The 26,216-nt window shown below is 43.6% G+C and overlaps 1 protein-coding gene across 2 annotated transcripts in view; it reads right to left on the bottom strand.

The window, feature by feature from the left end:
* Positions 1-26,216, bottom strand: part of FAR2 (fatty acyl-CoA reductase 2) — a 145,986-nt gene that overhangs the window by 77,066 nt on the left and 42,704 nt on the right. Inside the window, exon 1 of one of the 2 annotated variants that reach the window (XM_055000925.1) lies at positions 3,040-3,097. The exons of the other annotated variant lie outside the window; for it this stretch is intronic. The gene's annotated coding sequence lies outside the window, so the exon portion shown is untranslated. Of the gene's footprint in view, positions 1-3,039; positions 3,098-26,216 lie in introns of those variants that run through there. 2 annotated transcript variants of the gene reach the window in all.

The raw sequence follows: 26,216 nt of genomic DNA, 5'->3' as shown, positions 1-26,216 counted from the left end.
GGAAGCATAACTGAAAGAGGCAATCTGCAGGTGGCTGTAGCAGGGGCTGTTGGAAGTCAAATTGCCTACAATGCCTGGAAAGAATTTTTCCATGTGTAGACATGCATGTTTAACATGTTTGGCATTTTTACAGTTCATAAAATACTAGCAACAGAGCCTGTTTTTTAAAAAATGGGCCCTAGAAAACCCAGAAACACCGGGCTTCCTGCGGTGGAGACTCCCTCGGGAGGGGCAGGTGGGCGGGCCCGGCCATTCTGCAGCAGCGATGCCTTCCAGAGGCGTGGGTGGACTCACGTGGCCATCCTGCCATTGCAGCTCCCTCTGGAAGGGTGGGCAAACTTGCCTGGCCGTCCTGCAGCGGTGGCTCCCCCCAGAGGGGTGGGGGGGCCAACCTTGGAGGGATGAGTGGGCTCACCTGCCTGTCCTGCGGCAGCACCCCTCGGCTCACTTGGCTGTCCTGCAGTGGTGGCTCCCTCTGGAGGCTGCATTGGCCAGGATGCACTTTTTATCCTGCTGCTCCTTTGCAGTCGCACCAGAATAAAAGTACATCGTCAGGAACCCAGTTTCCCTTTTATATAGATAGATGGACCTTCACAGAATCACAGAGTTGGAAGGGGCCATACAGACCATCTAGTCCAACCCCCTGCCCAATGCAGGATGAGCCTAAAGCATCTCTGACATATATTCATCCAGCCTCTTCTTGAAAACTGCCAGTGAGGGGGAGCTCACCACCTCCCTATGCAACTAATTCCACCTTTGAACTATTCTGACCATGAAAAAGATTTTCCTAATATCCAGCCTTTACCTTTCTGCATATAATTTAAGCCCATTGTTTCAGGTCCTACCCTCTGCTGCCAACTGGAACAGCTCCTTGCTCTCCTCCAAATGACAGCCTTTCAAATATTTAAGGAGAGCAATCATGTCCCCCCTCAATCTCCTCCAAACTAAACATTCCCAAGGCCCTCAGCCTTGCCCCGTAGGGCTCAGTCTCCAGACCCCTGATCATCCTCGTCACTCCCTCAGTTTTGTCCACATCCTTTTTGAAGTGAGGCCTCCAGAACTGCACACAATACTCCAGGTGCGGCCAGACCTTCTTAATACAAAATTGTTCATTTTTAGGAGAAAGCACCATCCTGAAAAATATAATATGCAGAACAATTCAAATGAATGCAGGAAGCTGTTTTATTAACAAAACACTGATCCTAGCTAGTTTTCAGCATTTTGCTCTTAGGGAATGCCTCAAAGTAAACCTATAGGAATAAGTGTTAAAAATAACTTTAAAAGCTCACACACTGTTTTCCATTGCAGAAAAAAAGAGTGCTGAACCTCTAAAAAGTTTTTAAATAGGCACATATATATATAAAAATAAGTATTAGCCTATAAAATGTAAGGTAGCTAGGCTAACCTTTTGGAGCTAAAGTTGCGTAACTCCTGTTGTTTGATATGAGCTTGGGGCCCAGGACTGCTCTTGCATGCTGCCTTACCGACTTCTTCTCGACATCTGTTAGTCTGGTATGAAGCTTGTTTTAAGTGAAGACGTCCCTATTTTTCCCATCTTCCAGAGACTGTTGCTTTTAAAAGTTTTGTTTGAGGTAGTAGTAAAACTTTTATCTGCTTTTGCTTTTTATGCTTGATGTCTACGTCCAGACCTCTACTTTTAATCTCTGCTTGTTGATGATTGCTTTGTTGTACTGTTTGGGAGTTCGAGTTGTTTTTTTTTTTTTGCCTTTTTAGATTCTTTATCAGAAACGTTTCTGTGCTGCCAACAGCTTTAGATTTATTTCCTATTTTTATTTTTAGCTTTTACAAGCTTTTTGCAAGCTTCTTTAAAAAATGTCGTAAAAAAACCTGGCTTTTCCCGATGTAACACTTCCAAAAATATAGGTCCTAAGACCAACGGGAAAACAATCATTTATCAATCATATATTACATATACATAATCATTCTTTTAATATCGCATATCACAATATTGCAGCCAATTTTTATCTTCGTTTTACAAGTTTCAGCGTATAACTTATATTACATATATAACATTCAAGAATCCTCCCCAGGAGGATCAAGGGGTGCAGCGGCAAATTAATGACTTGTACTATATCAGAGTCCTTTCAGGAGCTGGTTAGACAAGTTCATGGTTTTCATCTTGGAACAAACCATGATTTGTTTTCCCGTTGGTCTTAAGACCTATATTTTTGGAAGTCTTTAAAAAATGCGTCAGATAAAATTATTTTCAATAAGATTATGATGGCAATTGACTTCAGAAAACTTTCCCCAATTGTTCCAAGAGCAGCTGCTCAAACATTGTATCCTGGAGGAATATGCTCTGTTGAAACACCTGTTCTCAGGCATTTTTAAAACCTAACTATCTGGCAAGGCTGTAATTTGGAGCAAAGGCATGGCAAGGAGAAGGGTGCTTTAGTTGTTCCTCCACCATCCGTTTTCGACTAAAACTCACTTCCCAAGCTGCTTTTCTTCCCAGGATTCTCCCCATGCAAGCCCCCTGGCCAGCAACCACTGTATTTTGGACTGGCTGCAGTTTCCACACACTCGCCAAAAGCAGCCCCCATAGAAAGCACCTGGCTGCATTCTCAACTAGGGATTTCCACACTGCCAGAGAGCCCCTTCCAAAGCCAGGAAGGGGCTCTCATGGCCACCCAGAAGCATTAGGAGAGGTCCCCAAGTGGAACAAGGAGGCTGCCACCCGCTCCATCAGACATCCCTCACTATAGTCAGGGTTTCTGGACTTGCTTGCAGGGGCCTGCACCTTTCCCCAATGGAAGACTCTCTGGGTGAAACTAATTAGCGCATACATGCCATTTTACCAGGCCATTTATCAAGATCTACCAACTGATTGCCAGCGAGGAAGTCGTTCAGGAAAGGTTTCTGACTCTCTGCCTTCTCCTTTCACCTTCAACCAATACTGCACATGGAGTTGCTTGCCACTGTGGAGCCACGGACATGCGAGGGGCATCCTTTCTCTTTCCGCCCCCTCCTCCCCTCTATGCATGAACCTGCTTCACCCAAGCAGTCCCTTTTGCTCACCTTCTCCAGCTCTACGCTGCCCAAAGGCTCCCCACCCCAAGAGAAGAGTCTTGCAGAAAACCTCTCAGGTCAGCAACTCTGCCCGCTGTCTCCAAGGCACTTCTGAACTGTTTAACAACAAACAAGCAGGGCTTGGAAGGAGGAAAGAAGGGAGGTGGATGGGGAACCAGGAGTGGGTTTTCCAGGAGTGGACTCTGCTGTCCACTCCAGCAGGTCCTGGAAACAAATTCTGGGCTAGCCGCATGCTCAGAGGCATCTGGTCCCTTTATTTTAAGACTCTGTTGAACGTGACAAGTACGGTTGCAATCTTGAGAACGCTTTCCTGGCAGCAAGTCCCACCGAATAAAATGGGACCTACATCTGAGTAGATGTGCTCAGGATTGCTCCTGATGTGTGCAGAGATGGGGGAGATTGTGAAAGAGGAAAGTATTTTTGTGAAGGTCTCAAGTGAAAGTGAAGGAGTGGGGGATGAGTGATTTTTTTGCGTGTGAAGTGGAACAGAATATCTGCTGCTCTTGTGCTGTTTATGGTCACTCTAATTCTTGTCCTTTAATTTTAAGGGCATGTTGGAAAGATGTTCAGATCTTTGGGAGACCTCATACCCCTGCCTTTAGCTGCCTGCTGCCACAGGGTGCAGCAGCAGGAGAAAATGGGGGGGAGGCTTGACGTCTTGTGTCACTGTGACACCCTAGTACCTCCCACCTCATTTCCCATTATTACTTGCTGAGTTTTGTCCAGTTTGGGTGGAAAACCATGAAGGTACAGATATGAGAAGTGGGCAATAAGATCCAGCATTAACACAATTAATAGACTTGTTTTTGCTTTACGTCAGGAAATACTGGGGGGGCAGGGGGTGGATTCCAGATTCTGCAATATCCAAATAAAACAAATGGCAAATTTCTGTACTGCAAGTAAGCAGTGGGGTGTGTGCATAAACTGAACTGAAGATGGTAAGACCTTCCATATGTTCAGTTTTACATAAATTACCTGGGAGGCCCAGGTTTAAATCCCACTCTACTATGGAAGTTCTTGGGTCAGTCATACCATCTCAGCCCAACTTGCCTTACAGGGTTGTTGTGAGGATAACATGGAAAAGAAATGAACAATGTAAACCGCTTTGGGTCCTCATTGGGGAGAAATATGGGCAGTAAATGAAGTAAGTAACACCTCAGGGTTGCTGTTTGCCCAGCAGCAGCAGGAAACCACTGCCCCACGCTCAGCTCCCTGCCCTCACTAATTTTAGCAATGGGAGCGGGGGAGGGGGGAGAAGTCTAGGAGTTTCCCGACTTCTATGTTCTTACCCTGTTCTGTCACAGCGAGAGATCCCCCTGAGTGACTGTAATGATTTACTTTTTGAAACCTTTGCCTTTGGACCTTCGATTCAGCTCCACCTTACATTACCCTAAACTTTTTCCTCAGGAGGGCCCTAGTCACAACCAACACGCCTTTTATTCCCCCCGCCCCCCACACACAGAGCATCGGATATTCTCTACTTTATCCAGGCTTTTACCTCAAGAACACCTTCCCTTTGGGGTTTGAATCCCACTGCTAACACCACCCGTAGCATTTTGGCCCCTTCGTGGGACATATGGGAAAAAATACAACAGGCTCTAGAAAGGGGAGGGCAGGCAGCCAGGCATTCCCTCCTCCTCCGTCACTGATCCTGGCCGGATGAAGGCGGCGGGGGGGGGGGATGTCCATCTCCTCTGCACCTGATCTCGGCCGAGGGAAGGGGGGGCGGGCATTGTCACCTGCTCCAGGCCTGCTCCAGGCCGGGTGATGCAGGGGTGTGCATTGCCACTTGCTCCACTCCTGCTCTGCTCCAAGGGTCAGCCTTGGTTAGTAATTGGATTGGAGACCTCCAATGAAGACCAGGGCTGCAGAGGTAGGCACTGGCAAACCACCTCTGTTAGTCTCTTGCCATGATAAACCCCACTAGAGGTCACCATAAATCAGCTATGATTTGAAGGCACTCTCCATCACCCACTCCTTAAGTCCTACTGTATCTACAGGCTAGCAATGCAGCAAATTTCTCAGTGAACCTGCTCAACAGACAAACTGGCCTCATTTGACACTCATGATCAGAATTATGTTCAGATTGAATCAAGCAACTCAAACATTTGCCAAAGCCTAAGTTTGTGGATCTGTTGGTCAGAAACCAACTCACAGCAGATTGAGGTATCAGCTGGGACTTGGGTTCTGACCCCTCGCAAAAGAGAGAGGAGAAACAGCTCATTTCTCTTCATTAAGGTAGCCATCTTCCAAGTGGTGACTGGAGATCTCCCAGAATTGCAGCTGATCTCCAAGCAACAGAAATCAGTTCTCTTGGAGAAAATGGCTGCTTTGGAGGATGGACTCTATAGCATTATACCTTGCTGAGGCCCCTCCTCTCCCCAAAACCCTGCCCTCCTTAAGCTCCACCCTCCAAATGTCCAGGAATTTCTGAACCCCAGAGCTTTCAACCCACTCTTCACTCCCCTCCAGAGACGGAAGCTGAGCTTTTAATCTTTGCATTGCAAAAAGGAAAGGAGAACGAGCTGCTTCTCCTCTTTCTCTGCTGTTTGGGGTTGTGAAAAGGGAAATCAACTGGTCTTCTGCTCTGCCACTCCCCAAATTGCTGCATTTCAGCCAATCTGGGATGCAGCAATGTTTCCAGGATGGAAGATCAGAAGAACCAGTCTTCCTGCAGATCAGCTGGGCACCAGCTCCTGAGCCCCCATCCCTGCCTAGGCACCCCCCCCAAAAAAAACAACAGTAGATCAGAAGCCAACCCTGTGCTGATCACTCCTCAGCTGGAAATCGGCTTCTGATGGCTACAGGTAGCCTGTTCCTGCCAATACACATGAACACGCTGGAAACAGTTAAACAGCCCATTGATTAATTGGCCTTCTCATCACCCCTGGCAAACAGGGAAGAAGCCAACTGGCAGGCGTTCAAGCATTCCTACTGTAGACATCCTGACAACTTTGTAGCAAAAAACTGGTCTTCTTAAGAGATTACAGATTAAAGTGATAAATGGAGACATACTTCCATGGGCAGGGTCATGCAGCCAGTTCTCAAGGACCAATGCATGTGGGTGGATCCTGCACATCTGTTTAACTCGTGAAGGTGCTTTCTTGCAGCAGAAGGAATCTTCCCTTGAATCAGCATCTTGCATTAGGGAAAGACTATTTTGCCTGAGGAAAGGGCCTCCCATTCTCAGAATGGATCTGCAAGTTCCAACCCACTGTCCACTATTTACTGCCATCCCAACAATGTTTTGATGATCATTAGTGAATGTGCCTAATCCCTTTGTTTAATATTTACTACGTTCTCTTGGCCTAAATTGTGGATTTAGCACCCCTGGGTTCTGACCATTCAAAGAGGATGCATCACAATGCTCTTTCTGCCTCTTTGTATATATAATAAACCTTATGACCTGAGGCTCAGGCAGAATCTTTGATGTAATTCCCATGTGATTAAAAACGGGCTGGTGCAGTTTCCTCTTGAATGTGGCAGTGGAATTGAGTTGTTCCTGCAGAACACACGGGGAGCCCTCTGAAGCTGTCTAACACAAGAAAGAATCTCTTCCTCTCTGACTCATCTAAATGTAGTGGATGGAGAAAGACAGAAAGACAGTTTTAGCAGGGAAGTGCCCCACTTTTAGCAGAGAAGAGGGACCAAAATAGAATCTGACAGGGGAGGGGAAATTTTTTAAAAACCACCAGCAACTACAAACAGCATGTTCAGCCAGACAGCAGAGATAAATAGCTTGTGCCTGGCGTGTGCTAACCAGTTGACAAAAGAACTTGCAAACTGCTCAGCCACACATCAGCACAGCATTGCTCACAAACCACACACTACCTACTCCAGCAAGTGATATGAGGCCGACTGGGCTTCAACTCAGCAAGCCAAGCCTAAACAACTCAAGTATGACATTCCAAAGATATATTTGCAGTCCTTTTGGATCTCTTTGAATGAGCATTTAAGGTCTTCCCAAAGTGGAGGTGGTAAGGAGAGAAACGGTTGCATCAGTCTGTCTGCATTCAGCTCTTGGCCCTGGATTCAGAGGTGTTTCTCCACTTTCTTTCTAACCTGATGCAACCAGCCAGCCAGTGATGCACCTGGCCCACCTGTGCCTGAGACATCCTTCTTGTGATATACGCTCTTATTTCTGAACACAGAAAGTAAAAAGGGTGTGGGAGGGACTGAAAAAGAAAAATACAATGTTTCTATGCCCTGGCTGGGTAGGGGTGTGTGCTGAGAAAAAAAAAACTTGTTATAATTTTGGATCTGGGATTTGAGGAAGAATTTTTATCATGATTGGTGATGTTCAAATAGGACATTACCAGTTTGGGATTCAAATTGGGTACCAGAGTTTCAGGACCATCATTTTCAATCAGGAATGTATTTGAGGGTCTGTGGCAAATGTTTTTAAACATAATGGCACCAAATTTGCACAAAACACAACCCTTCCTCTAATCTAAAGACAAGTTTCAAGCAAATTTGATTTGGGGGTTGGGTTTGATTTTACAGACTCCCTCTCAGTATGTGCCTCTCAGTGCAGATGAACCTCTTTTGACTGATTCCTGGGGGGGTGGGGGGTGGCGGCTGTCAAACGGTGACCTAGCAGGAGAGTCCTAGCAGGCCACCAGCATAAAAAGAGTTTGCATTTATTTCATTTTCCTAATTAATTACTTTTAACTCACTCACCCTTTTTTCAGATAGTTTCAGGTGGGTGGCCAAGCCATGTTGGTTTGCTGTAGAACAGCAAGATTTGAGTCCACTAGCACTTTAAAAGACCAAAAAGATTTTTTTATCTGAAGAGGAGAGATGGTTGTTGTGGGTTTTCCGGGCTGTATTGCCGTGGTCTTGGCATTATAGTTCCTGACGTTTCGCCAGCAGCTGTGGCTGGCATCTTCAGAGGTGTAGCACCAAAAGACAGAGATCTCTCAGTGTCACAGTGTGGAAAAGATGTAGGTCATTTGTATCTACTCAGGAGGGGTGGGGTTGAGCTGAGTCATCCTGTAAGAGTTTCCCAGGGTGTGGAATGCTAATGGCGGGAGGCTTCACTGTATCCTGAGGAGGTTCTTTTGCATATGGATTGGTACTTGATGTGCTAATCTTCTCTGCAGGGCTATTGTCAAGGATAGAATGTTTTGTTAGCCTGGTGTTTTTCAGAACTGGCAACCATGCTCGGTTCATTCTTAAGGTTTCTTCTTTCCTGTTGAAGTTTTGCTTATGCTTGTGAATTTCAATGGCTTCCCTGTGCAGTCTGACAAAGTAGTTGGAAGTGTTGTCCAGTATTTTGGTGTCCTGGAATAAGATACTGTGCCCTGTTTGAGTTAGGCTATGTTCAGCCACTGCTGATTTTTCAGGTTGTCCAAGTCTGCAGTGTCTTTCATGTTCTTTTATTCTTGTCTGGATGCTACGCTTTGTGGTCCCGATGTAAACTTGTCCACAGCTGCAGGGTATACGGTATACTCCTGCAGAGGTTAGGGGGTCTCTACTGTCTTTTGCTGATCGTAGCATCTGTTGTATTTTTCGGGTGGGTCTGAATACTGCTTGAAGGTTATGCTTTTTCATAAGCTTTCCCATCTGATCAGTAATTCCTTTGATATATGGCAAAAACACTTTTCCTGTGGGAGACTGTTTTTCTTTGGTTGTTTGCTTCATCCTGGGTTTGATTGCTCTTCGGATTTCATTTCTGGAGTAGCCATTTGCCTGAAGTGCGTGGTTTAGATGATTAATTTCCTCATTTAGCAAGTGCGGCTCACATATCCGTCTTGCACGATCCACTAATGTTTTCATTATGCCTCTTTTCTGTCGGGGATGGTGATTGGAGTTTTTGTGTAGGTACCGATCAGTGTGAGTTGGTTTCCTGTAGACCTTGTGACCTAACTGAAAGTTTGCTTTGCGGATGACCCAGGTATCCAGGAATGGGAGTTTTCCCTCGATTTCTTTCTCCATGGTGAATTGTATGTTCAGGTGGATGTTGTTGAGATGATTCAAAAACCCCATCAATTCTTCCTCCCCATGGCTCCAAATGATAAATGTATCATCCACAAACCGGAACCATACACTAGGTTTGTGGGGTGCTGATTCTAGAGCTGTTTTTTCAAAATGTTCCATGTAGAAGTTTGCTATAACTGGGCTGAGTGGGCTCCCCATGGCCACCCCATCCATCTGTTCATAGAATTCGTTGTCCCATTGGAAGTAACTGGTTGTCAGGCAATGGTGGAATAAGGCTGTTACATCCTCTGGGAAAATCTGATTAATAAGTGCAATAGTGTCTTTTACTGGAACCTTGGTAAACAGGGATACAACATCAAAACTGACAAGTATGTCTTGTGGATTGAGTTTCAGAGAACTGATTTTGTTGATGAAATCTGCTGAATCTTTGATGTAAGACGAGGTTTTCCCGATGTGGTCCTGCAGGAGATCTGCCAGATGTCTAGCTAATTCATATGTCGGTGAACCAATGGCACTCACAATGGGTCGGAGTGGGACTGAATCCTTATGTATTTTGGGGAGTCCATATAGTCTAGGTGGCTGTGCTTCAGTCTTGCATAGTTTTCTGTGCGTGTCGGGATGTAGTGAGGAATTCTTGATCAGCGCATTTGTTAGCCTGGTGATTTTGCAAGTGGGATCTCGTTTTAGTTTTTTGTAGGTGGAGGGGTCCAGGAGTTCCTTAATCTTCTTTTTGTATTCCTCTGTTTTCATGATCACTGTAGCATTGCCTTTATCAGCTGGTAGAATGATGATGTCTGGATCTGCATTGAGGGTCTTGATGGCATTTTTCTCTTTGCGTGTTATATTGCTGGTGGGAAGCTTTGCCTTTCGTAGAATCCTGGCTGTCTCTCCTCTTATTTCCTCAGCTTCCTCTTCAGGTAGATGACGAATGGCAGCTTCTACATTTGCAATGATGTCTTCCACAGGAATTCTGGTGGGGGTGACTGCAAAGTTTCCTCCCTTTGCCAAGATGGAGGTTTCTTCTGGTGAAGAGGAGAGCTTTGGCTTTTGAGAAAGCCTAATTTGAAAATCTTGTTGGTCTTTAAGGTACTATTGGTTTTGATTTTTTTTTCAGATGGAGTTTTTCAAAATTGCACAAACCTTCTGATAGGAGTACTTCCTTAACTTGTTCGTTCATCATCCTAATTAGATGTAGTATCACAATATCACATCTTTGTTAACAATTAGATATGTGTTGAAATGCCCAAGGACAAAATGTCCTACCTCTTGAGATATGCAAGTACAAAAAGGAAAAAGGAAAATTAATGGGAAAGTTCCCCCTCCCCCCCAGGATACTCATCCATCAATCATTTTGAGGGGGAAATTGGGAAATTTTTGGAGAGACCTGAAAAATAACTCCTATGGAATATTTTCTTTTAGAATGAGTGAAATGCTTCTTAAGACAAGGGGTTTTTTGCCCTCAGAATGTGTGGATTTTTGCACTCAGCTTGAAAGTGTCTCAGAAGTTTCTCAATTTTTCTAATGCAAAAACTGACAGATATTGGGAAACACTGAAAAAACCTCTGATTTCCCCCTTTTTGGAAGGAGTGAAATGAAAGACAAGGTTTTCACAAAATGTGTAACATGAAAATTTTAATGTAAGTCAATCTATAGCATTCAATAATGGTAATTTTTATGTATGCCATAGACCTATATCTCATTTTCAATAATATTTTTTGTTTAAATGCAAACAAATTTGGCAACAACTAATATGCTATAATACATTATTAAAGAGTTCTTTGTTTTCAATGTTTTAATATTTAACAATGTTGAAATATGTTGAAATATTGAAATATTCTATTGTGACTACATGACAATTTTTCTATTGAAATAATGCACTCTCTTTTGCTTAGTACAGATCTTGTTTTCTATCTTCAACTTTGAATTTTTCCTACCTCTTAAATGGCAGAAATTAAGTTATATGTGCAATGGTGACATAATAGCACAGCAGTTTAGAACTATTTCTCAAGTATTGAGTATAGCTGCAATTTTTCTTATAGAAAATGAAGAAAGTTATACTTTTAAAATTCAATAAATGCACAAAATAGCACATTTTATATGCTAACTAAGATGATACATGATGCGTTTTATATTGTTAAATATGCTTTTGCATTGCCTGTAGCTTCTGGAATTTTAATGCCTGGAAGTATTAAACGGTCATGTGGTCTGATATAATTTTCCCCAATAACTTGATATACCGTATGAATGCCATTGCTCATTTACATTAAAAACAGGATATTAAAATTACTCATGTCATGCACCCTGAGATTAAGGTATTTGATCTGCAAGATTAATGATTTGTAATACAGCTCTTTTATCTCACTGTATACAACGTTGGCTATTTCTACACAGCCGGTTGTTCTCGCCCTTTTCCCACTTATAGTGTGTGTTTTCCTGAGTCACTGAAAACTCAGCCTCCACACACACTCCCCAAAAGTGTTTACTTTGCACGTTGAGGTCGCAGAACAGCCTCCACAGATTGTAGAAACAGCAGTTTGGGAGGGGAGGTCGGGCCCCTTGGTCAATGTCACCCGCCTCCTTTTCAAACGTTTTTTTACTCTGCACATGAGAGCTTTGGGGGAGGAGCTGGGCTGTGAGCAAAGGATTCCTCAGAGCCCTTTGACCTTTCGCATGCCCAAGTACGCGGAAGAAGTGTTCCATCAACTCGTGGTAAAAGAAAATACCAGAGAAAATGTGGTCTGAGAAAAAATCCCAAAGTAGGAAACAGACTGAAAACATCTTGCAAACTGAGACATGTGGAATCCTGGGGAAAAGCCGCCCAAAGTTCTGGGTAGGGTTACCAGCTCCAGGCTGGGAAATTCCTGAAGATTTTGTGGGTGGAGTTCGAAGTGGGTGGGGTTTGGGAGGGGAGGGGCCTCAGCAGAGTATAATGCCATACTGCCTATCCTCCACAGCAGCCATTTTCTCCAGGGGAACTGATCTCTGTTAGCTGGAGATCAGTTTTAATTCCGGGAGATCTCCAGCTCCCACCTGGAAGCTGGCAACCCTAGTTCCAGGAAGGGCTGAACCTATAAGGACGAGTGGAGATGGCCATTCTTTTCAATTGATTTAAAAATGTGGATTCCCCCCCCCGCCCCCCCCAAGACCTGAAATGTATTTTTCCTCTGCTGAGTTTGTTTATATTACAACAATATCTAAGGATGATCTCTTTTCTTATCACCACTAAGCTGTGCAAAATCTACTTGTTGTGATCACTGCATGCCTGGGAATAATATGCAGGCTGCCAGGATTCAGACACTGAGCTCACAATGGTATTTGTATCAATGAAATGAGACGTTTGGTTTAAAAGGACCTGTACATCATTTTGGCAGGTGCTGTGCGTGAAGTATGCAAGCCAAAAGGAATTGTAGCCTGCAGATGTAAATGGACAGCATTGCTACACTTCACCATATGAGTGTCTATGCTAGAGAGGAGTATATTTTCACTTGCATTTCAGAGTCTGTATGAAGGCCTCAGACTGAAACGGGGCCAATAAAGCCCCAAAGACTGGCATACTCCTGCTGACCGTTATAGACATTCAGCTTCTGAGGTCGCTGCAGGTCTTTTGTTGCAAACTGGGCATCACTGCCATTTCCAGCAAGAGCAGCGAGGAGGCCCCGGTCTCAGCTGGGAAAGTTACATGAATGCAGATGCCTTCTATTGTCAGAGAATATGAAAAGAAGAAAGGACAAAAAGCACAGGACACAAGTTTTCTCTCCCTTGCCAGAAGCCATGTCAAACCGTTAAAGATACAATAATGTAAGCTTATGCATCAAGATAAGTTAGGATCAGACAGAACAAACTTTCAAGGTACATTAGGGTTGCCAGGTCCCGATACCCTCTTGGTGGGAGGGGGGACCTGGCACTTACTTCGTGTCTCATATGCAGTAGTTTTCATGTACGCAGAGTCCATGCACTCCTGGAGCTTGCATGATGTCACTTCCAGGAAGTGATGTCATCACAAGTATGGGTATGCTTCTGCACTTCGCGCAGGGCTAATTGTGGCCCGTCTGGGGCCAAAATTGGCCCCAGTGAAGCACGGGAGCATGCCCACAACCAGCACAATGATGTTGCTTTGTCTACTGTTTCTTGTGCCAGCACAAAACACGTTGGCTACTCACATCCAAGAAATACAAAGGTTACATGACCCCTGCCAAAAATGTGACTATTTTCACAGAATGTAATGCTTTGCCAAAGGAAAGATGAAGTGTGGATTATTTGGATGATAGAAACAGTGTTCGAACATTAGTGAGTGGCAGAAGTAAGTTAATCACAAAAGATTTTTTTAATTGAGCTGTTTCTTTATTCTTCAACCATCCATGTAATTCCCTCCCAAGTTTAATCCCTACATCGTCATCTTCTGTGCAAGGCCACTTGGTTCTCACTGTTTTTCCTTACATTACAGAAGACTGTTCTAAGCTATGCTTTATCATAAGAGAAAGGTCTGCTAGTCCTCATCCTTTGATTAATTGGTGCATTAAAGCAAAAGAAGAAACACACTTTCTCTAACCAGCCCATATATATTTATCAGTTTTGCCCTCCCTTTTCAATGGGACTGCTATGAAAGGTATATGGGAAGAGTTTTAAAGCAGAATAATAATCCTGATGATACTATCATCAAGGTATGGGTTGGGATAAGCCATGAAAGACTGAGAGTGGGACCACAAGTGACACCTGACACAGATTGGACACTTGTCAGCTTCCCTCAAGTTTTGATGGGAAATGTAGGCATCCTGGTCTCGCAGCTTCGCTCTCTGACTGCTGTCCAATGGACTTTTCAACTGTCACACTTGTCCAACATTCCGCCAAGCTGCCTACATTTCCCATCAAAACTTGAGGGAAGCTGACAAGTGTCCAATCTGTGCCTTTTGTCACTTGTGGTTCTGCTCTGAGTGTGCTCCAAACCTTCAAAACTCTTTTTTCTGCAGTATGGAATAATGTTTCAAAATGACTACTAAATAAATTTTTGGATTCATTAGTAATATAAACCTCAAGTTATTTTAATGTTTGCATCACAAGTGTATATTGGAACTGAGCTTCCAGCTTCTCCGTTTCTACTTTGGGAATATTGTATAGAGATCGGGAAAGAGAGGGCATGAAGGGATGAGCCAGTGCTAGGCTCTCGTGGCCGTTTCTTAGATGCCCAGGATTGATAGTTGGATAAAACCTTATATCCAGGACTCTAGCTGTGTAATGGATAATTTGTTTCTTTTTGTAGGGGTGGATTTTAATGTCACATTGGCAGCTGCCAAGTTCCTCTCTCAGTCAATTATTAAAATTCTATGTTATACAGATCTATGTATCAGTAAATTTTCTCTTATTTTAATTCTAGTGTGACACAGTTCAGAGCTGAATTGGCTGTATAAGCAGTACCATTGAAGTAAATATGCCCAGGGTAATGCTCATTGCCACTTTGGGTTAAGGAAGGAATTTTCGTCCGGGCCAGATTGGCCCAGGGATCCTGGAGGTTTTTTTGCTTTCCTCTGTGCATAGAGCAGGGGGTCACTGGGGGAGAGGAGGGGGGAGATAGCTGTGAATTTCCTGCATTGTGTGGGGGGCTGGATTAGATGAACGTTTGGCTCTGTTCCAGCTCTTTTTTCCCTATGATTGCTAACAGTTCTGCTTTCTCATAATCTACTGTAAAATATGATACTTTATGGCTCAACTTTTTTTAGTTTCAAAGAGAGATGTGCCTCGTTTTTTTAATATACGTAGCTCTATTGTCAGCAAACAGATTGGTTTTGTGCATTACATAACAGGATGTTGATCAAAGCAGTTCCTGACCTCTTGGGCTGCATGAACTGATTTCATTTGTACAGGTGGCCCAGAAATTCAGGACTCTTATTGCCATCACACTCATTTTCTGCACGGCATTAATTAGGTTTCATTAAATTTACTCTTTGATGAAGTTTTGAAAACAGAACTGCTTCGTGCACAATCCTCTTCCTTTCTGTCAAAAACCTTGGAGTGGGAAAAGGATGCATCACAGCCAAAGATGCATCACAGCATTCTTTCATTTCATTTATAGCCCAAGGAAGGAAAACAGGGCCAGGTCAGGCCAGCAGCTGCACCTTCTGTCTTCTTGTTTTCAGGAACTGTCTATAAAACTTAGGTGTATCTCTGGCCTGCAGCCACTGCTTCTTGAGGAACCAGCAACTATACTGCGCTTTGGACTCCTTCAGGGAGAAAAACAGGATATAAATATTTACATAAATAAATATTCTACCCTTCCTCCAAAGAGCTCTGGGTGTTGCGTCCAGCTCTCATCTCCTCCACTTTATCCTCAGAACTCAGTAAGGTAGTTAGGCTGAGAGAGTGACACAATCCAAGGCAAAGCTGTCAGGCCTCAGGAGCTTTGGGGGATGGGACATAGGGATGTGGAGTGTCATGTGTCATCTAGGTGAGAGCATGGAAGTGGCATCAACATGTCAAGTGACACTCTAGGAATTCCCCCAGTCTCTATGGTCTTTACCACAGAATTCATAGAATCATAGGGTTGGATGTTACCTCTACGGTCATCTAGTCCAACCCCCTTCACAATGCAGGAAATTCAAAAATACCTCCCCCCATGCACACACCCAGTGACCCTTGTTCCATGCCCAGAAGATGGCAAAACAATGTCAGGATCCCTAGCCAAACTAGCCTGGGGAAAATTGCTACTGGGCATGTAAGAGCAGGCTACAGCAAGGAAGCACTGATGTAACCCTTCCTGCCCTCCCTCTCATGATCTGCCTAGGTGGCTCAATGCAGTGAAGTCATTTCCCTTCCTCCCCCTGCTGCTTCACTGAATGAGAATGGGAGGGAAAGACAGTGTGTGGGTGGGAGTTTTCCCACGAGTGGGCAACTGGCAAGCCAAGGTTACCAAATCAGCTTCACAGCCCAAACAGGGGTTCAAGCCCAGGCATCCTTTATTCAAGAAGACCAACAAGCAAACCACTACACTACATGAAAAAAGCACACATGGGAGAAGGGTACACTGAACTCTTCCTCCTTGCACAATAACTATATGTGCGCATGAAGCTTGGTTAAGAGCCAGTTTGGTGTAGTGGTTAAGAGCGCGGGACTCTAACCTGGAGAGCCGGGTTTGATTCCCCACTCCTCCACTTGAAGCCAGCTGGGTGACCTTGCAGCTCTCTCAGCCCCACCCACCTCACAGGGTGTTTTGTTGTGGGGATAGTAATAACATACCTTGTAAACCGCTCTGAATGGGTAAGTCATCCTGAAGGGCAGCATATCAATCGAATGTTATTTATTATTGTTAAGGAGGGGCATTCAAAGGTGCCTCCATGCTATCACTCATTTGCACACTCACAGCATGAATTTGCATCATTTTGGGAAAGTGTTACCACTTGATTCTGCCAACTGCATATACTGGCCCTATGTAGCAAATGTTCTTTTTGAAACAGCTGACCCTACATCCAGTGTGGGAGCTAATTCACACCTCATATGGCAAGAGTGTCTGCCCTACAGAAATCAGCACTTGGCCTGTAGGGCTGCCGGGTGCCTTCTGAGAGCAAGGGAATTCCCGCTCCCCACCCTTCGGTGCCTGCCTTTGTTCTGGTAAGCAGCAGGAGGAAAATGGGGGGAACACAACACTGCTGATGCTTTGTCACTGCCCCTCCCAACAATGCTCTAGGAAGGGATCCAATCTGTATGGGACTTATCATAGAGATTTAAGAGAGCCGGGAAGATGGTGTCCATAGCGGTCGCACTGGCATGCTGCTCTACTTTTGCTTTCTCCAAGCTGTAAGGTAAGAATGAATTTGTGCTGTGCTTTGCTGAGCTTCTTAGATCCCAAGGATATTTACACAGTGATTTTAAGTGGAAATTTAGCTGCTCTAGTTCCCTGCATATAGTTCCCTGGTCTGCTTTCCTTTTCCAACAGTCTGCTTGCTTTAGCGTTGAGAGCTTTCAGCTAGGAGTGCTACTGCTGTGGCCTATTAACTAAAGTTCATAGAGTTTTAGGGATTCCTACAGCATTGTGAGAGTCCAGTAGCACCTATAGGACTAACAAAATTTGTGATAGGGTATGAGCTTTCATGAGTCACAGCTCACTTCTTCAGATACCGCGGCTCACAACACTCATACCAAGGGGCGGATCTACTATGAAACTAATGAAGCTGAAGATTCAGGACCCCAAATCCTGGAGGGGCCCTGAAGCAACTTTTTTTTAACGAGTGAATTTTTCAGCAAAATTGATGGAGTTTTTTTTAAAGCATTTGTTATTAAAATAAGGCTCTTTTAGTGACAGAATCATAAGCCAATGGGTTGAAGTACTTAATATTGATCTTAGAATATGCTCTAATACCCGTTTCATATGGCCTCAAAATGTCCCTGTAATTGGTCAGATTTCAAAATTTTCTTGGGGGCTTGCAGCACCCAAACCCTTAGCCGTATGGGCTCGCTGAACTCGCCAGAATCTATTCATAGCCTACATTTTGGCAGCTCGATCATCAAATCCTTCGTTGGTGCATGGCTTAATAGTTCTACAGCTCAGCCCTTAGCCAAAATCCTAATCAACTTTCTTTCCCACTGGGGGGCAGGGACTTTAACCTATAATTAACCTTGCTTTGCTACCTTAAGCCACTTCAGCCAAAATGCCAGGTCTTGCCAGGTACTTCTCAAAAGACTTCACTGCATCACGGGAGTGAATTAGTTAAAAGTTGGTTTTATTAAAGAAGAATACCAGTATCAAGATGCTATGACAGGAGCATCGGCTGAAGTGGCTCAAGGTAGCAAAGCAAGGTTAATTATAGGTCAAAGTCCTCGCCCCGCCCCCCAGTAGGAAAGAAAGTCCGTTAGGATTTTGGCGCACAGAGCCTGGGAAGAGGGGAGGAGGGAAAGGATGAGCTCTGCGCAGTCTCTTAGAAGCCTGGTGCCATCCAAGGCCGCCTTCTCAGGCCTGCCAGGAAATCGTAACAAAACACCTGCAAGATAAGCAACCAGCAACCATTCAGCAAAACAGGTTTCCCTCTGCATGTTCTCAGAGGTACACTAAACCCTGCAGCAAGAAATCCATAACACATGACAGATATGCTGGAGGCGTACCTGACACTTAGCCAATCAGAACCATAAAAAGGCATCTGGATTCCCAACCCAGGCTGTGCTAGTCTCGCTTGTCCACTTTAACACCAAAAATTAGATTTTCACCTTTATATCCAAATGAGCCTCACCCCCTCTGATGACCTTTTAACCTCTCTAGTAGAGAATGAACCAATACTTTTTTCCTAGCATTGATGTTGGGTGGTGTGACCACCCTGTTCTTCGCCATTTGGGCCTTGAGGTCCTTGCAAGGGTAGCAAGGCCCTTTGGACCTTGTCAGATGTTGCCCTATTGTTGCTAGTTGAGAAGGGGCCCCCATCACAGTTCAAGCTTAAGGGTCCCAAAAATGTAGGTCCGCCACTGTTCATCCCCTACCACAAATTTTGTTATAGTCTTATAGGTGCTACTGGACTATTGCTCTTTTCTACTGCTACAGACAAACATGGCTACCCACCTTGATCTACAGCATTGTGTGTGTGGGTGACATCACTCCTGGGTGTTTACCCAGAAGTGTCACCATCATGTTTTCACCTCCAAGGCCCCACCCCCAAACAACTCCCACAGGGCTCAGGGCTCGCACTGCTACTGAAGCACAAGTAGTCTCAAGTGCAAACCTATACACCTCTCAGTCGGGAACTGGCCAAGTCCTACCATGTTTACAAATATGCACAATTACACATTTTACGGTGTTTGCCATTCTAAACAACAGTGTAGAATAATTTAGTTAAGATATCTGCAATCTGCTTTTGGTTCATAGTGGTTAATAAGAATAGGAGCAATAATTTCCGACCACTCACTAAAATAGTCAAATCAGCAACAGGAACATTTGGGACAAATCACACGTTTCAGAGTACACAGATTGTGTTTGGAGTCCCAGCATCAGACAAAACAGTCACAGATGAGTTGCAGGTTCTTCTCAATTCCCATGTATATAATGCATGATTTGAATCACGCAGAAGGAGCTTCAGCCTCCCATATGCAGTTTTCCTGATTTGTAATGGGATAAACTTATTTGACTGTTAAGGAAATCCACATATATCACAGGGAATGTGCTTTCCTGAAATAGCACCCTTGGGGCTAGGGATGTGCAATTCGGGTTCAGAATTTGGCAAAAATACCAGATTTTACCCAATTAGGTAAAATCTGGTATTGCCAAATTCAATCCAGTATTCCCGAATTGATTCGGCAATACCGAACTCAAGTTTACTGAATGTATTCAGTAAATCCAGTAAACTTTGGGAGCCGCAGCAGTGCACTGTTTCTTACTGTTTCTTACTGTTCCCTGTTGCTAAGAAACAGCAAGAAACAGTTTTGCAAAATTCATGCCTTTTTTTATCTGATGGGAGGGGGGAGGAGGAAGTTTGAGTGAGTCAAAGGCAGAAGGGGAAAGGGAAAGGTGAATAAAAAAGGAGGGGGGAGTGTGAGCCAATCCTTGCAAGAGCTCTCCTTCTCTGGTCCAATAAGATTCTTGAGGAGAGTGCCTTTTTAAAAGCGCTGCAAGGAGTTTAATAAAAATGAAGTGGCTGGGGGCACCTTCTTTGGGGGTTCATAAAATGGCCCCTCGAATATTGGATGTCTTAAGAGGACAGGTAGGAGTGGGTTCCCTCCAAATTGGGTGGATTTTGCATGCAAAAGGCCATCTCCAGCCTCCTAGAAAGCCCCCCTAATTTTTTTCCATAGGGAATAATAGAGATGGGAGGTGGCTAGGGGCACCTTCTTTGAGGGACCATAAAATCCCCCCCCCCGAAGTCCAATCTTCATGAAACTTGGGGGGGGGTAGCTAGAGGATAGGTAGGAATAGGTCACCTGCAAATTTAATAAAATTAGGCCTTAAAATGACCCCCGGGGCATCTGGAAATTCCTGAATTCAGGGAATGCCAATTTTTTTTATCAGTTCAGCTTTACCAAGCTGAATCAGCCAAATTTTTTTCGCACACCTCTACCTGGGACCGTTTCACGATGGGAAAATAGCTCAGGGGAGAACTGCACTGCTGTCCTAAACCAGACTGGGCACTGCACACACTGTAATTGAGAAGAACCTGCAACTTATGTTGTGACAGTGGTACATCTGACAAAATTTGGGGACTCCAAGTCCCAACCCGGTCCATGTTCTCTGCAATGTGTAAACTGGTCAGCTACTAACCAGCAGTGCAATGATGTCCTAAAACCAAATAGTCCTATGAAAAAGTACTCCAAAAGTTTAAAAAGACAACAACTAATCTTGAAATAAAATGCAATAAAAAAGTCTGGTTTTAACTGACTGTCTGATATCCAGGAGGGAAGGTGCACAACACCTTCATCTTAAGGGAAGATGGTCTTGTACGCGAAAACTCTGCCCCACTGTGTCTCTCATGATGATACAGAGCGGGACAGCCACCATTTTGTACCACGTAAACTGGACACAGGTAAACAGTACAAGCTTGCAGAAAAGAGCAAGAGTCCAGTAGCACCAAAAAGACTAACAAAATTTGTGGTAGGGGATGAGCTTTCGTGAGTCACAACTCACTTCTTCAGATACAGCTAGAATGACATTGATCTATCTCTAGAATGATCTAGAATGATCTCTTTTTTATTTTTTTTTTATAAAATTTTTTATTGGATTAGACACATATAAAATTTATTACAATCACATTCCCTTAAATTTTCCAATTCTAACCCCCTCTCTTTCCCCCCCTTTTGTTGACTTCCAACAGTTTTCCAACCCCTTATCTATTCTCCCTCTACTCATTTCAAACTTATTATGCTTATTATAATATACTTTCAAACTCTTCTAAGCCTATCTGTAACATAGTGCTATCTCTAATTCCCTTCCCAAATGGGTAAAAGTATAACACTCTTAACTTAATAATAATAATAATAATAATAATAATAATAATAATAATAATAATTTTGATAATCTGTACTCTATCATACTCTTTCTAATTACTTCAAAATGGGACAAACAATTTGTCCCTCCTTATGCATAACTTCAAATACTTCTATAAACATTGCATACATTTATTATAAATCAATCAGTTTGGCTTATACTCTATATGTTGCTCTTTACTTTCTTTTACATATCTTGTCCATTTTAATTAACTAATTTCTCCATTATAAAACTATCCAACAAAAATAGACAATTCATGTACACGTTCAGCATAAGTCTATCAATTAGACCCACATTCTGTATGCTAATGTATATTCATTCTCCATTGTACAGTTATCTACTAGCGTAAAAAATTAATTAAATTCTATCCTTGTAATCCTTTGATCTAGAATGATCTTGATCTATCTCCAGGATTTCATTGAAAGCAGACCAGACAGCTTCATACATCCATTCTCTACAAGTTCCACAACAGCGTAGAGCCTTTTTTTTGCGCCAGATCTAATGTTCTGTCATATGCAATCCTATATGGAAGATTTCAAAAGGTTACATATTCAGCTAGATATTGTCCCTATAAGTAAGGCTGCATTGAAACAATCTCACATATTCTTCTCTATTGTCTGTTTTATGTAGAAATTCATAACAAATATCAGAAAGATGGGACTTTCTGATCCCACTACGATCTACTTCATTCTGAACGACTCCTCTCCAGATATAACTGAGAAGGTGGCTATATTTCTGCAATGCACTATTAAACTGTGCTCTGATAAGTTATAAAGAGCTATTCTGATGGTATATTTATTTATTTGTAACTTTAATGCAGTTATCATGCTTCACTCTATGTATTTTTACATCAATAAAGGACTGATTGATGGTACAAAGAAAAGAGAGGATTAATCCCAGGAGGGAAGTCGTGGAGAACAGCTCCAATATAATTTACATACCCACATACATTTTATTAGCTTATACATTCAACAACAACAACAACATTCAATTTATATACTGCCCTTTGGGTCAACTTAAGTTCCACTCAAAGCAGTTTACAAAGTGTGTTATATTATCCTCATGACAATCACCGTGTGAGGTGGGTGGGGCTGAGAGAGCTCTGAGAGAGCTGTGACTGCCCCAAGGTCACCCAGCTGGCTTCAAGGTGAGGAGTAAGGAATCAAACCCGGCTCTCCAGATTACAGTCCTGCCGCTTTTAACCACTACACCAAACGGGCTCTCGATATTTCATAATATCTCCTGACTAAACAGGAAATAAGAAGACATACGATTGGCTGAAGATGCTAGGGTATCAACTGAAACTCTAATGATATACTGTATATAAGAGTAATCTATTGATCTTTGAACAACTTTGACGGGCTGACACAAATGACCTTATTAAGGAAGTCTGTGTACAGGGCCTGCCTCAGTAAGAAGTTGAGACAGGCTCTTGTAATTCCTTCACAATAGACACCAGTGGGCTCCTGGCACAGCTGCATTGGATTACAGCTGCATTGGATTACAGCCTTCTATTTATCATGTCAGAGTTGTCAACGGTTAACCCATTCTGACTTGTTATATTCTGGAAAGCACATTTTTTGGAACAGCTAATTGGTATTTGTTCAAGCCTCTGACTGATTTGCTATAATAAAGTATATCCTTGCCAATGCATGCAAACTCATTCATGCCACTTCCATCGTGCCGAATGCAACAGAGAAAGCTGGGAGTTCGATATCAGAAACCGTGTCATATTCCTAACTAGTCCAGCTCGTCCCAAATCCACACTCTTTCTCAATAGCATCTTTGTACACAAGTCTGCAAAAATGTTACTAGCCCACACAAAAAGTGTTCTGGCCCACCGGCCAGTGCACACCAACATAAGCCACCAATTCTGATCTTGCCTATCAAAGCTGCCCCAGAAGCTTTTCATGAGGCTCTCCTTTTTCTTCACAGGCAAGTGACAATTTAGGAGCTTACATTAACAATGCATTTTGCACAAACTCTCAGAATTTAAGCAGGACAGTATTAGTAAACCGTTTCCTTTTTTCTGAATCAAATTGGTGAGTAATGCCTAATGGAACCTCCTCCCAACTGATGAGGCTGGAAGGCTGGCCGGAGCATATCCAAAGGAGGGCACAAAGATGGTGAGGGGTCTGGAGACCAAATCCTATGAGGAAAGGTTGAAGGCACTCAGTATGTTTAGCCTGGAGAGGAGGAAACTGAGAAGCGATATGATATCCCTCTTCAAGTATTTGAAGGTCTGTCACATAGAGAATGGAGCAGAGTTGTTTTCTGTTGCCTTAGAGGGTCAGACCAGAACCAACACATTAAAAAATACTTCAAAAGGGTTTTTGACTAAGCGTTAGGAAGAACTTCCTGACAGAGCAGTTCCTCAGTGAAACAGGCTTCCTTGGGAGGCAGCGGGCTATCCTTCTTTGGAGGTTTTTAAGATGGCCATCTGACAGCAATGCTGATTTTATGACTCAATATGAATTTAGACAGATTGGGAGAGGGAGGGCAGAAAGGGATGAACCAGTTTTCAGCCCTCACGGCCCCTTCTTACATGTCAGGGGTAATATCAATTGCCATTTTGGGATCAGGAAAGAACTTTCCTCCAGGCCAGATGGGCCCAGGGATCCTGGAGGTTTTCACCTTCCTCTGGACATAGGTCACTGGGAAGTAGGGGGAGCTGTGCATTTCCTGCATTGTTCAGGGGGTTGGGCTAGATGACCTTTGGGGTATTTCCAGCTCTATCTTTCTATGTTTCTCTTTTTGCCACACGGCTTAGATGTCATGTGTTTCCAGCTTAGCCATCACATGCTGCTAACATCTGGGTATTAAAGGTGGGTCTAGCCAGTCTGGAAAGACTGAAGAACATTAGATAAAGATATGCCCACACTTCTCCACAGAACACATTGCTGAGGGTTTGGGTGTGTGTGTGTGTGTATGTGTCAAAGCCATGCATGCAGAATTCACGCAGTGTTTGCTAGTGAGGTCAGTGATTCTTACCCCAGTGTGATGTGACAAAGTGTTCTGGAACCTCAGAGAGATTTACTTACACAAGTAAGTAAATACCTTGTCAATGAGATTTCCCTGAAAGCAACTGGTCTCAATTTGAGGTGTACATTTGGATATTTCTAATCTAATGCAATGCTTGAAATTCCATGTTTAATTTCAGATTGTGAATTTCCAGTACAAAACTTAAACAGAGGATGTTGGGCACTGATTCACATCAGAAATATCCCAATAGATATGTCCTCCCAGCCTATATCTTTGTAGTCCCCTTGAAACAAGCCTCTGTCCTTCTGCCTGCTGCTCCTGAAGAGTTGGTGCAAATGTGTATCACAGGAGCACTGAGAATGGAAAGACCTACTTCCCTGGAGCACAGCCAAAAGCATTGCCCATGACAAAATGTTTCCAGCCATCCATGCTTGCCCAGCACCAAGGTTCTCCCTGTGCCAACATCCACAGAACCCCTGTCATTAACTATCCACATCTAGCCAGCTACCTAACAATATCAGAGGCCTCTTCCAGCCTCACAAGCCAACCCAACTGTGTCATTTCACACCTTCGACAAAGAGTATCAGACCCATACGGTTGTCAGTGAGATTGGCCAGTTCTCCACTCCCTAAAAGCAAACAGGCCAAGAAAGGATTATTGTGCCGAACTGTGATCTCACTACATGGCAACAAGGATGAATTAAAACGGTAATCTATAAATGTTAAACAGGATTGCTCTTGCGTATCTTGGGTGGGGCAGGAAGCTGTGGAAACAAAGTGAAGACCAGAGTGGAGAAAAAAAATTCCCATACCTCACTTGGAAAATATGAAAAAGAGTCCAGTAGCACCTTTAAGACTAACCAATTTTATTGTAGCATAAGCTTTCGAGAATCAAGTTCTCTTCGTCAGATACAGAGATACAGATACATTTGACCAGTCTCTGTATCAGGCATCTGACGAAGAGAACTCGATTCTCGAAAGCTTATGCTACAATAAAATTGGTTAGTCTTAAAGGTGCTACTGGACTCTTTTTGATTTTGCTACCACAGACTAACACGGCTAACTCCTCTGCATCTTGGAAAATATGGAATTTCCTTTATTTAAAACAATTTTAGAAAGCTTTTTCTGCTTAGTGGGCTTTCAAGGCAGCTGAGAATTCAAAATAAAATGGTTCAATGTGAAACTGAAATCTAAAATACAACGTTAAAACACAAACAGAAATAAAACTGGTGCACAGAATGGTAGTAATACTTTGCATATAACTAAAAATTTTCCAAGCACTTCACACACACATTCCCAAACCCCTACAACCCTGTGAACTGCTTGGCTGCCAACCATTAAGGTAAATGGCTGCCACATTTCCTCATAAAGGGGGAAAAATTCCCTTAGTCAGACTGATTTATGACCTAACAATTTGTGTCACGAATCACTAGCTCAAGCAAGCAATTTCTATTGCTAAAATTGCAGTGCAGGAAAAACCATTTCTCTGCTTCCCTACAGAAACATATGGCAAGAACCCCCTGGCACCCATCGGATCGGTTTGCCAGCACCAGAATCGGAATAATGTTGGCTAATCACTCAAGACACTGAATGAGAAGAACTTGAGAGAAGCTGTTCACTTCAATGGAAGTGACTCTTGAGGAGACAGAAAGGACCACTGGCATGTACTGTGAGGGTTTCTTCTGCTCTGAGGAAGGGAGGCAGCTTGGCATGGGTGATTCCCATCTGCCCACCAAGGAGGCAGGACTAAAATTCTTCTAGACCTCCTGTCTCCAGGGTGGAGTCCCCCCATTTCCTCAGATCAGAAATTGTCATGACCCCCTCCAACCGGCTCGGTGACTGACTTGGAATTCTCATGGGAGGAAACCAAGGCTGGTGGTTGAGGAGGACCAGAGGGACACAAACTGCGGAGGTGTCTGCCGAAGATGTAGCATCTGTACCATAACAACAACAACAACAACAACAACATTTGATTTATATGCCACCCTTCAGGACAACTTAACCCCCACTCACAGCAGTTTTCAATGTATGTTCTTATCCCCACAACAAGCACCCTGTGAGGTAGGTGGGGCTGAGAGAGCTCCTAGAAGCTGTGACTAGGGTTGTCAGGTCCCTTTAGTTCCCTGGTGGGAGACTGGGTGCCTGGCACTTACCCTGCGCGCACCGGCTTTGAAGTCTTAACTCAGGCGCACTCCTGGTGTGCGTGTGATGTCACTTCTGGGAAGTGGAATCATCATACAGGTCAAAGGATGGCCAGGGAGTGTTCCTGCGCTCACCAAAGGGCTGAATCGCCATCC

Source organism: Eublepharis macularius, chromosome 16, assembly GCF_028583425.1.
Source record: "Eublepharis macularius isolate TG4126 chromosome 16, MPM_Emac_v1.0, whole genome shotgun sequence".
NCBI lineage: Eukaryota > Metazoa > Chordata > Lepidosauria > Squamata > Eublepharidae > Eublepharis > Eublepharis macularius.
This window is presented reverse-complemented; position numbering and strand designations above follow the sequence as displayed.